Below are 13,614 nucleotides of genomic sequence, written 5' to 3' on the forward strand. Positions count from 1 at the left end.
TATGAAATGGCTTCTACTGCAAATAAAGTTTTTATTATGAAGTGCTTGTACAAACTGAAAATGAAGGAAGGTTGTGCTATGGCAAACCACATCAATGAATTTAATACATTGATTGGTCAAGCGACTTCGGTGGGGATGACACAAGATGATGAAAGAAAAGCTGTTTTGTTATTGTGTTCTTTACCAAGCAGTTGGGATGGTGTTGTAATAGTAGTTAGCACATCTATATCTAGTAAAAATAAATTAGTTTTTAATGATGTAGAAGCTACTCTTCTCAGCGAGGATTTGAGAAGAAAGAATGATGAACCTTCATCCGGTGAAGCTTTAACGATGGTCAGCACGGATAATAGAGGTAGAAGTCATAACAAAGGCAAAAATAATTACCATAGATGTTCAAAATCAGCAAAGAGATCAAAGTCTAGAAATAGAAATGGTGAATGTTGGTTTTGTGGCAAAGCGGGTCATGTGAAAAAGGATTGTAGAAATTTCAAAAGAGCACAAGAGAGAGTGCGGGACAGCGAAGCAAATACTATTTATGATAAAGATGATAGTGTCTTAATCCTTTCAACAACCGACACTACTTCGGATTCATGGGTGCTTGATTCCGGTGCCTCCTATCATGCTACCTCATGTCTTGAAGCATTCATCAACTACCATGAAGGGCAATTTGGCAATGTTTTTTTAGGAGATAACAAAACTTGTGAAATTACAGGCAAAGGGGATGTATTGCTGCCATTAGAAGGTGGTAAAACATGGCTGCTCAAAGATGTTTGCCAAGTCCCAAAATTGAAGTAGAATTTGATATCCATTGGACAGCTCTTTGGTCAAGGTCTAAATGTCAATTTTCTTTCGGATACATGGAAAGTAACACATGGTACCATGCTAATTGCAAATGGTAATAAAGTGGGAAATCTTTACATTTTTAAGACTCATGGTGAAGTGGGAGCTGCAATGGTGATTGAGGACAGCAAAGCGGATCTTTGGCATCAAAGACTTGGGCACATTAGCGAAAAAGATCTCTATGTTATGCATATAAGAAATCAGCTAACGGGCCTCAAGCTTGTGGACTTAGCCTTTTGTGAACATTGCCTCTATGGCAAACAAAAGAGAGTTAGTTTTTTGAAAGGTGAGCGTGACACAAAGACAACACCGCTGGAGCTTGTATACTCGGATGTTTTTGGACCAACTGAGGTAACCTCCATTGGAGGAGCTAACTATTTTGTAACATTTCTTGATGATTGCACAAGAAAAGTATGGATTTATATGCTTTCTAGAAAATCAGAAGTGTTTTCAAAATTTAAAATTTTCAAGGCATTAGTTGAAAATCAGATTGGGCATAGGATTAAATGCTTACAAACAGATAACGGTGAGGAATTTTGTTCACATGAATTTGATAATTTTTGTTTTGATAATGGAATTCAAATTCTTCTAATTCCATTATCAGCACACTCAAGGTAAAACTTATTCCTGCTTTATTTCAGTCACGACCCAGTTTTCATTATTGCGGAATCACTAGAGACTTGACGTTTTAAATTAGGTAAATCATTTAACGATATCATGCATCCTGGAGATGTCACCATATTTCCCAGGGGAGTGATGCATTTTGAGGTTAATCTTGGAAAGGAAGAAGCTAACTTTTCTCTGCTCTCAGCAGTCAAAATCCTGGTGTTCTGGTAAGATCGATAAATACATAAATAAACACATACATACAGTTCAGTCTGTTGATACATCTTAATCACAAGCATGATAATCATTTTGTGCTGAATATGGCAGTCAAGCAGCGTGTCGATTTTGAAGCTTCCCTTGATAGCTGTGGCAACAGCTTTCAACACCACCCAACAGGAGATAAAGGAATTAAAGTCACTGATATATGACAGCGGAATTGGATTAAAGAAAATAGCCAAAAGCGGCTGTATTCCAGGAGGAGATGCTACTGCAGTGATATAAATTACATGTTATTTCCCAGTGCCTCCACAAATAAATGGCATCTACTGGGATGATGCCAAATGTTTGGATTGTTGTTGAACATTACTTTACCTTATATTATTTGTAAAACTTTCTGTATACTGTTTACATCTTTTTTCAGGGGTTTGTACACCATGTGTGAATATCAGATATAGAAAATGTTTTCTTTGTGCAAGAGTTATGTGGATTAGAAAATTGCAAAATAATATTTAATATTTTAGATGACTTGCGTATAGAAAACATCTAAACTTGCTTATACGTATTATTAAGCAAAAAGATAAGGCAGCTTTTAATCAGTAGATAATTTACAATTTTTAGGATTTGTAATGGGATGTTCAATTGATAAGTAGAATCGGAATCAATGACTTTTGATTTGTTGTTGACAGATTTTTTTAGGATCAGTCCATCTTTGATCTAGGTGTGGTTTATTTTCATCACTCACCATTTAAGCAACTCAATAGAATACTTGGGACTCTTAGCCTAGTTTAACTTAGCTATGATATCATATTGATATTTTCGTGGACAAGCTAGCTATCAAGTGTATGACCTTTCATTTATTACTCGAGAGCTTTCTAATGAAATTACTAACCCACATCAAACTTTTCATGGATCAATTAGGACATAAACCTAAGACTTTCAATTGACTACTAAGATGCTCTAAAACTAGGCTACTAACCTCTCTACAATTAATCCATCTTTTATCTCAATGTGGATTATTTCAAATTTTATAATTTTGAGTTGTTTTATTATTAAGAATTATTTCATGAATTTGATTTATATTCTTATACAATGCTTCTATTATTTAACTAGTAAAAAGTGTTCTAAGATAAATGATAGAACTTGCCCAACTTGCCCAATACAACATATAATCTATATTTATCAAATCTTTCAATCTTCTTATTTTCATATCAAACTCCAGATTATACGATTAGAATTTTTTTGTCTTATAATTTTAGTTATTTGATTACTTTTTAATGTTGTAGTCTTGATTTTTACTTGCTATGATTGAATTTTAGATGTGATATCACATCAACCACGTTTATTAAATAAATTATAAAATATTTTCAATTATAAATAACATATGCAATCATAATTTATTAAGTTATAATTAATTAAACTATAATTTAAAATAATCAATTAATCTTTTTATGTATCTTGTCTAGTGTCTTAGTTCAGAAAATTGATTTATTATAAATTCCATGAAGGTTCAAGCTTCCACTAGATCATATTGACAATGTTGGGTTATTGTTCTAATGAGCTCTAATTGTCTATATTAAAGTAAGAGAGTGATAATTATTTGTGTCAGACACAATAAAAACTATTGAATTATCAAAGATCAAAACAATAAATTATAAAAATGAAGGTGACAAAATTTGAGAATAATAATTATTATTAATGCAAAGAGATATTCTAGAATTTTATATGATGATGTGAAAACTCGTGTATATAAAGAAAGAAAAAATAACATATACAACTTACTTAAATATGAAATATATTGGTGTGAAAAGAGACATTACCTAACTAATGTCACTATTAGGTTCCTTTCACATCTTATCACTTAAACATACTTACACAACATGCAAGAATCATTCTAGAATTCTCTTGATTTCATGTGATCTTATCTTATCTTATCACTTTACGTCACATATCATAAGATTAAGACACTTGTCATAGTCTTATGTTATCCTATGTCTACCTTGCCCTATATATCTAAGGGTCTCTTATTTTATTGTATCCATTCTATTTGGATTATTGATAGGAATAAATTTTATTCTTTTCATATTGATATGTTGAGTATTAAGTGCTTCACATTATGCTTCTAGATATTGGGTGGCTATTTTCATACCCAAATATTACATGGTATCAAAGCTCGTTGCATGATTTTTATTAGTCTTTTCGAATACATTAGCTATAGATATTTTATTTTCATGAAGAATTAATTATTCTCTTCTCTTCCATCCCTAGATTATTTGGAAAATGAAAAAAGGTTTGATACAAATTCTAATTTTAGGGTATTCCTCTTTTTGATTTGTATTGCAGGGGCATTTTGGATGCTTGTTTTATTAGATCTGGTCTCATCTATCATGCCTAAAACTTTACTAATGGAAGGCACACAATTTCATTTTTTATTTAAAAATTTAACTGAACACTTAATATGTCATGCATGGACGTGGTGTAGATTTTACACCCATCGGGTGATCAATACTTATGCATTGTCTCTATAGACATGTTGCATGTGGGTATAGATAGAAGGAATGATGATAATACACAAGTGTGGAGACAATATTGTACACGCCACAAGGCATATACTTTGGTATAATTAAGTTGGTCCAGACAAGATATCTTGACTCCAATTTAACATGCTTGGTTTGGCCCATATGAAAAAAAATATACAGCTCGATCATTTCGCTAGTGCACCATGTTCATAAAAGATTACAGACTTCTTATTCCCTATTTTTAGTGATTTCTTTGGACTTGGGTTTTAGTAAAGAAAAGGCAAGATTATTATGCTAGAGGGTCTTCAAAGATAAGGTTCTAGAGGGCATTGAAGATGTGTTGATGAATATAGATGCCCAAAACAAAATTCCCTTGCCAAAAGACTTGTATAAAATGCATCTCAAAGTCCCCAAATTCCCCTTATTCTTGATTGAAGATGAGGAGGAATATCAAGATAATCAGCATGTGGTGGGTAGAGGATTAGAGTTTCTACTGAACTTGATGCATACTGAGACAAATGAACATCCCGAGTTGATAAAATCATATGTTCGGCTAGAGGGGATTGAGTGGGAAATGTAGGTGGATGATATTTTTCTAAGCAATGTGGCTGAGATGGCAACTAGATGACTTCAAATTTTTGTTAGAGGTTAGATAATATCTATTATAGGTTGTTAGGTTTATGTTTAAGATGTAATGGTTTTCATCTATGAATGTTCAGTAAGGGTTAGGGTGATAATAGGTCTAATTTTGTATTGTTGGGAACTCTTTTGCGTTTTGCAAGGCTTATGTATATGGACTCTATTAACCTTAATCTAATTAATATAATGGGTCTTGGCCCATCCAACAATATATCTAACAAAAAAAAGTGATTATGAGTCTTATATATTATTATTAAGGCTTCACTCAATCTTTTTATTAGAAACATTTATGTTATCATTCATAATTAATAGTTACATTTATTTGGTACTCAAGAGGGGATAATATGCATATGTATATTGTACATATATACATATGTATAATACATTGGCTTTTAAGGATATATGATGAAGACGTCTCCAAATTACTTTATGGTATAATAAGAAATTGATCCACATGAAGACACAATGAGTGGGAAGACTGGAGGGGCGAGTGAGAAGTGTGGGGGAGTGTAAAATTGAAATGAAGAAGCCTCTAGAGGAGGAGATGATGATCCAAATGATGATCTTGATTTTTATTTGGTCTTTGCTCCCTTTGATGCGTTATTTTATTGGGCATTGTTGTGGTCTCCTTTCATTGGAGCAGGGATCTTCTCAAGTTGTTGCATTGGGATCGATGTAGATAGGGTCTGGCCTAAGGTTCTTGTTCCTCCCCTTTCCGTTCTTTTGCATTATATTGCAGCCTTTTCTTTGGACAAGTTGGTGTGATCTAGTGTGTGCAGAGTGGTGGGGTGGGGTTTGGGGTTTGTTTTTCTACTTCGAGCTTCGGTTTGGGCTCCTGTCTTCTAGAGAGGGTTTCGTGTTCACTGAGGTTTCTGGATCTATTTCTATCTGTGGAGAAGATTGCCTCGATCTGGGATCCTGGCCATCCTTTGGTAGAGATCATGTTTCTTTGTGTGGTGGTGACAGGGTTGGTTGGAGATGTTGTATTTTGTAGTGTGGGGGTTCTTGTTGTTGCAGAATGCCCCTTTTGAGAGGTTGGTTGATTGGTTTGGCTCCCTTGTGGGTTTTTGAAAATCTCCATTGGTCAATTATGTTGTATTTTCCTATCTTTCTTGGTCCCTTTAGATAGATTCCCTTTTATGTTTTGGCTTCCTACTTAGGATCTTTATTTCTCCCTTGATTTTCCTATAGAGGTGGCTCTATCTTCTCTAGAGGTGAAGATGGATGGTGTTGGAGATGACCTATTTTCTATTGAGGCAAAGATTTTTGTTGTAGTTAATGCTAGTAAATGCTTTCAGGGAGTAGATGGTGTGATGTCTCTTGCTTGATTGGGGCCTGAGCTAGGCCTATCAATGATTTTATCTCCTTTCTCTTCTATTGAGGTGGAGAGAGTGAAGGGTTTTTTTTTCTCAATGGTGCTCAAGGAGGCTGATGATACTCTATTTCTTTGTTTTATGTGAACAAAGTATAGTTTTTTAATTGACTTCTCTCTTTTATCACCTATTGAAGTGGTGATCTTGGAGGGTTTTTTGTGTTCAACTCTATTCATTTTTAAGTTCGAGGTTATGGGAGCCCTGTTAAACCCACCTTGAAGGTTAAGGGGGCCTAAAAAAACCATATATTTTTTGTTTCTCTCAAGGATAGGCTAGATGCTAGTAGTTTTCAAGGGCTCAGTTTGGTCATTGTTTTTTTTGGTTAGGTTTTAGTTTGGGGGCTTGTTGTGGCCCAAAGTTGCTGTCGCAGGTTATGGGAGCCTAGGAGAACCCATCTTGTTAGCTGAGGGTTCCTGTTAAATCCCTCGTTGTTTAGTTTTGAGGACTTTTGTCTGTTGAATCCGCTCCTCTATTTGGACCAACCTAATTTGTAATGCTTTATTCCCGAGTTTTGGCTAGACTTTGGTAGGTGGTGGCTACTTTGATCTTGTGTTTATGCTTTGTGTAGTCTTTGATTTTGGGTTCTGGATGCCCGTAAGTCTAGAAGGTTTCATGTCCTTTCTAAAACTTGTGGTTTGATGCCAAGTAGTCTAGTCTATTTTACGATGGTAGCGCTATGGTTGTAAAGGGTTTAAGGGCATCTTCAAAACCTATTTTATCCTAATCAAAAACTGATCCACAATTATATTATTGTAATAACAAGTAGTAAAAATTACATGTAAACTAATGTTAATTTTATTTTTAAAAGAATTTTCCCATTATTACCACTATAAATAGTACCTTAATTTCTCACAATAATAAATACTACTATTGCATATTACTAATGATATTATTATTTGACTTCATTTTTTCTTTTTAGCCACAATATTTATCAAATTTAATTATATTGCCTACAAATAAAATTTTCATAGAACAAAATAGTATATATAATAATAAATAATTTATATGAATTGTTTTATATATCTAAAAGATATTCTTTACTTGCCTCTATATTTCTTCTTAAAAATAATATATATATCTTATGCAAATGAGTTCCTTATTCATTTAAATATAATATACCCCTTATCATTTTCCTTAGTAATTAATATGAAAGAAAACTTGTTTTAAAAGACGAAGGATATTAGTATTACATGGTTTTTAAATATTTTACTTTTCTTGGATTTAGTTGTCAATTCGTACCAGGCAAGTTACTAATCCATTCATTAATGCAATTCATTTTGTCTCTGACCAATCACATTGAAAGATTAAAATATATATTTCTTACATTTTTATAGTTTGAAATAAAGAATATATTTATATAATTTAATATTGCTATATATTTAACTTTTTATTGACTGATGTAGCTAGAATAAATGAATTTTATTATTTTAAATGGCCTTGAATATTGAAAAAATAAGGAAAATAATTCCAAATTTACATTGTTTACACACCGTATCCAACATTACAGCTATAGCAGACAACTAGAATGTTGGTTTAGTATAGTCGCCAAGTAATCTTTTTTTATGCTTCTTGTGTGCATTACGATTACTTAATGAATGCATATTTAATGCCATGTATTGTTTACTTTTAAATAATTACAGAAATTTTTTGGGTGTGTATTCCATAGGCTTCAATAGATTACAGTTTTTGCAATAATGCCATAGTATCTTTAGTACCATCATTTTTGCAATGTTTGTTGTTGTAAAGTAGAAAATTGGATCCTAGTGACTCCCCACCTAGGAGAGAGAAAGGAAGCCACTAGGATGATTTTCGCTTGGCAAGAACTTTACATTCAAAACAGGGGGTTGAATCCACTAGATCCAAATCCAATAGAAGAAAGGATGTGAATTTTGAGTAGATTGCAAGTGGATGAAGTGTGATTTACCCTCTTTTGTAAATGAGAAAGTTTACTTATTGACTATGTGGAAAACAAAGACAAATTGAGTGAAATGAGGAGTTACTAGTTTGGGGTCGCACTATAACTTTGAATCAAAGATAGTTAGACTGATATGGATTGGCCCTGTGAATTTGGAGAAAAGTCATCGGGACCATGGTAGGAATGTACATGGTCCACCATAAAATCCGCAAAACAAAAAGGGTTCTTTCGTCTCTACAAATGAAACCCAAACCTACAATTACAGTTGCCTGCCTACAACCTACACATAGAAAAGAGAAGAAAGGGGGTTTGTGGATAGGGGTTTGCCTTAGTCAAACACCGGTTGAGGAATCAACCTAGAAAGAAAGTAATTGCAAATGCTTGAATGTAAAAATTGGAGATGTATACCTTGTAGATCTGCAACTTGTTGATGATGATTTCCTTGCTTCTTGAATATAATCATAAATGTTGTATGAAATGGCATGTAACATGATAAAACCCTAACACACATATGCTTTCAAATGAATGTTGTAATGTTTTTCCAATGGATGAATGAAGAAGACATGAATGCTTCAATGCTTGATGATGACCTTGAAATCTTGTATCTTATCCTTATGCTCTCTATGTTTCCTTTTATTTTTCATCTGTCCTTGAATGAGGGTATTGAATTCCCTCTTATACATTCCTCAAGGATTAATTTTCAACCACCAAAAACCAATAAAGAGGAATAACAAACCTCGAAGACAAGAAATGCATAGGAGATCGGGTGGCCCACACATAGGACCACCCTAAGAGGTACAGATAGGTACACCATGCCCCTATCCTAGGGGGACAAGGGCACCACATCCTTTTCCTAGAGGGGACAGGGGCTCCACGCCCCTTTCTTGCCCTATTTTGGGGCCCAGACAAGGTCCAAAGCAGACACAAGGCATAAAGGAGGAAGAGAGTAGGGTTGGAAATGCAGAAATAGGTCCCGGTAAGGGAAGGAGATGTCATCGCAAAGGTGAGGACCCCATATGTGGTTAAAATTTCAGGGGTCACAATTTTATGACACTACATTTATGTCCCACTTTAGAGGGAGTATGGCTTATGCCACTACTGTCGGTAAAGTAGAAGAATGAGAGATGAAGATGAGAGATGTGGAGAAAAAAAACAAGGAGTATAAGTCACCACTAATATTGAGGATCAAAAATCCCCCAATCTTAGGGTTGTAACTCATGTCAACATATGGAAGAGCACACAAAACAAAAAGGCACAAAACACACAAAAATAAAGACAATGCACAAAAATACACATGACAAGAAAAAGGCACAAGATGACAAACTAACTAGCCAAAGAGATCTCGAGCTTAGATGTCTCAACAACTAATTAGGACACAAAGACCAATACCAATACATAAACATGATTCATCATGTAAAAGAGAAAAGATAAAATCACCCATGAACTATCAATATTAAAACTATGAGTTCACGAGAGGAAGAAGTGAGAGAACATGAATACACACTTTGGTGATCCATGAGAAGAAAAGTGAAGAAGAAAGAAACCATGGACGTCTCACCCCTAAAAATAGGTTACCCATGGAGAGAAGGACATGGAGAATATCACCCCTAGAGCTTGCCTAGGTGATCCATGTAAAGAGAGAGAGAGAGAGAGAGAGTGAGAAATCTATTAGTTTCACTCACCCTCATGTGCATCTAAGCAAGTGAGGTTCAAAATGCCTCATAGGAGTCTATGCTTGAGTACGCTACAACCTATATTGATTGTGTAATACAAGTGTCAAGAAAGGTGTGATATCTCACTCTAAGAGACCATGCTCTGGTTTCGAGAATAATCACCTCGCATGAGAGAAAAGTGGCATCATCTCGCTCTAAGAGACTATGCTCTGGTTTCAAGAATGACCCACTATACAAGAGAAAAGTGATGACATCTTACTCTAAGAGGTTTCCCTCTTGTTCCAAGAATGTCTCATTGTACAGGACAAGAAGAAGTGAAGACGTCTCACTCTAAGAGACTGTGCTTTGGTTCCAAGAATGACCCATTGTACAAAAAGTGATGACATCTTTCTCTAAGAGGTTTCCATATGGTTCCAGGAATGTCCCACTAGTCAATGTATGAGAGAAGTATAGTACAAAGGAGTAGTGTGGGTCCCCTCCCCTTAAGATGTCAACATAGGCTAATGTTTATATCTTAAGGAAAGAAGAATAAGGATACCTACCTTCATCACAAAAAAGATATCCACCATGAAACAATGTCATAAATCCAAGCAAGAGAGGGAATACTCCTAAAGAAAGGATAAGATAGTTGAAAAGAGATATCTTGCTATAGGATAAGATAGTTGAAAATAGATATCTTCCTATAACTGTAAAGGTGATCCTAGAAGGAGAAGAGATCTTTGTTCAAAAAGACATCTACACCCAAGAGGTGTTGTCTTAGACAAATATAACATCTTCTACAACAAGAAAAGGAAAGAACAAGAATGCAATCCTACCTCCTATTTCTAGGTGAAAAAGGATTCTTGATGAGGGATGACTCATGTTTATCCCCCACAGAGATGGTTGGATTTATCATAGATGTGCATTACCAAGTGTAAAAGAGGTCGTAGTCAAGGATTAACACTTCTTGTATAAGAGATAATCCTTCAGTCAATAATCAACAATTCTTTGCAAGGAATGATATCAAGTAATAGAACTCATACCATGCACTTAATAGGACAAAGTGGACCCCTAGAGAAAGATAGAGGGAAGGATCATTCCCCCCAAGCTAATGGGATAATGATAAGAGCTTACATAATCTACTAGAGAGATTAAACATAAGCCAATGTGCAATGAACATACATGAATACATGCAAGAAAAGACATTAGTAAATGTAAAATACACATCTCAAGAAGTGATAATATTCAAAAAGAAGAGAGAATAAGCATCATATATTCCCCAAGGGGGATTAGTCATAAAAGCATACCATTGTAAGAAATGATAATCCCGTATGAAAAATGCAGCCCCTAAAGGAAATAATGATACAAGGGAAAAGAATGAAAATCCTTGCCCCCAAGTGAGGAGAGCAAGGAGAAATATTACACATTTTTTAATGGTGATTAGTTTCAAGTGATATGTCATCCTAGTGGAACAAACCATCTCCAAGAAAGGAGACATATCTCCCAAGAGATCATTCCTTGCTAAGGGACATATCATACTTGTGAATAATCAAAATCATAGAAGAGGTAATATTTACAAGAGAATGAAGGAAAGAGAAGAAGTGCACTACTCATTAAAGATACCCATCTCCAAGAAAAGTGGAAAACCAAAGAAGAATTATATGCTCACATAGGATTAGACCTATGCAAGAAAAGAGATCTAATAATGAATAATGCACAAAGATAGAGATAAATGTATAGAAATAAGTAGAAAAATAGACTTCATGTTGCTGCCCCAAAGTATGTTAAAGTGAAACAATACAACCACTAATGCTAAAGAGCTCCCATTAAATGGGATAATTATGCCATAGGGTGAAGAGCAACATGAAGGGAAAAGAAGTGCTAAGGCACAATGTTTTTACCAAGAAATACAACTAGATCTTTTGTGAGATAAATGTGTGCAAGATCATATTGTAGTTGAACAAAATAAATAACATTTTCCAATAGAATGTGAATATAAATCATGAAAATTGCAATATTCAATACCTTTCACTTGCTTAAGATTTTTGTTGTTATTTTAAGGATGAAAGGAAATGTTCTTGTCATATTTCAATCTCCAATAGATTCTTGTGGCTAATCTACCAGGATGGTAAATATCATCTTCCCATGAAGGAGAGAGTTTGTTAGAAGAAGGTGTTTCATTATCCATAATTCTAATTTTGCCACTATCTATGCCATCTTGAATAGATTTTTGAAAACCAGGGCAATCATCAGCATTATCATCATGGGTTTGATGAAATGAACAAAAAGGATGCTTTGAAGAAGAAGCATTCTTGCGGGCTCTCTTGATTTGTTGTTTTTGAAGGTAATCTTGAAAGTTTTGAAGTCTAAGGAATTCATCCATAGAAAGAGGGGTATCACTTCCTAGGCCTCTTGTAGTAGTTTGTGTAGGAGGATTTATAGGGACATGAATTCCATGCTCAAATTTGCCAATTCCTTGTCCTTTAAAACCTTGTTTTGTAATGACATGAAAGCCATGACTATAAGAATGTTGCAATTGACTAGATGGAGGAAAATGATCATAAATTTCTTTAAAATTTGATGTGTAAGGAGGTAGAAAAGGATTTGTAGATGAAGGAGGAGTATCATGTGAAATGAGAATCTCTTTGCCTTTATCAAGCTTATCCTTTTTGGAAGATTGGAGAAGAACATCTTCATCATCTAAAATATCATTTTTAGTGATTTTTATGCGAGGAGAAAGGTCATGAATTAAATCCCAGACATCATCCTCCCTACATAGACTTTGATGTTGAAAATAGGTCCTCAAAGAATAAGGAGGATCTAAAGGTGTAAGAATTTTGATGTTGTCATATATTCCCCCCTTGCTCAAGGGTATGTGGAGAAGAAGAAGATGGATCCACATTAATTTTCAATGCTTGCTCTCTTGTAGAAAGATCATTGGGTAAAGCATTAGATCTCATTTCTTTCATACAAGATACCCTAGGAGAGGTACAAGGGTTAGGATCTCTAGTTTTAGGATCTACAAAAGCTTTAAGATGATTAACATAGGAAATACATTTTGTTAACAACATCACCATAATGCAACATAAATGATACATGAAAAATTTGAGATGTAAAGAAAATAATTTAGAAATCCTAACAACACAATAGGACCAAGTACTATGAAGAAAGAGAAGCAATAGAAAATGGAAGAAACTGTTATCCGACACATGATAAATAAATGAAAAAATTAATGTAATCACATGTGAAAGAGAGTAAATTCAATTTATTAATTTCCATTAAAAGTATCTTAATTGAAATCTGAATTTTCTGAAAAAGAAGATCTAAAATTTGGACCTTTTTATGAAAATTAATTTTAAGTTTTGAATTTGATGAATTTTGAATTTGTGTTCGACCTTAGAGAATGTTTAAATTCATAAAGTATGCTAATTTTCTAGAACTGAGCAAAAAAATACAATCAATTCCATCTCCTGAACTTTCGAGAAAAAAGCCAAGGACCATGGTAGGAACGCACATGGTCTGACCAACTTTTTTCAAAATTTTCAGGGATGATAGAGATTATTATTTTAATGCCAAATCCAAGAAACAACCAATTTGGAGATGTCTAGATCGATCAAAATTGCAGTCAAATGTCAAAAATGAAAAGATCTTTAAAATTTGAAATTCAAATTGCAATTAATTAGATCTAAGAATGAGAAATCAGTATTAATGTGTAAGATGTCAGTTCACCAAAATATAAAGTGGAAAATTGGATCCTAGTGACTCCCCACCTAGGAGAGAGAAAGGAAGCCACTAGGATGATTTTCACTTAGGAAGAACTTTACATTCAAAAGAGGCGGTTGAATCCACTAGAT

Source organism: Cryptomeria japonica, chromosome 7 (assembly GCF_030272615.1).
Source record: "Cryptomeria japonica chromosome 7, Sugi_1.0, whole genome shotgun sequence".
In the NCBI taxonomy this organism is placed as follows: domain Eukaryota; kingdom Viridiplantae; phylum Streptophyta; class Pinopsida; order Cupressales; family Cupressaceae; genus Cryptomeria; species Cryptomeria japonica.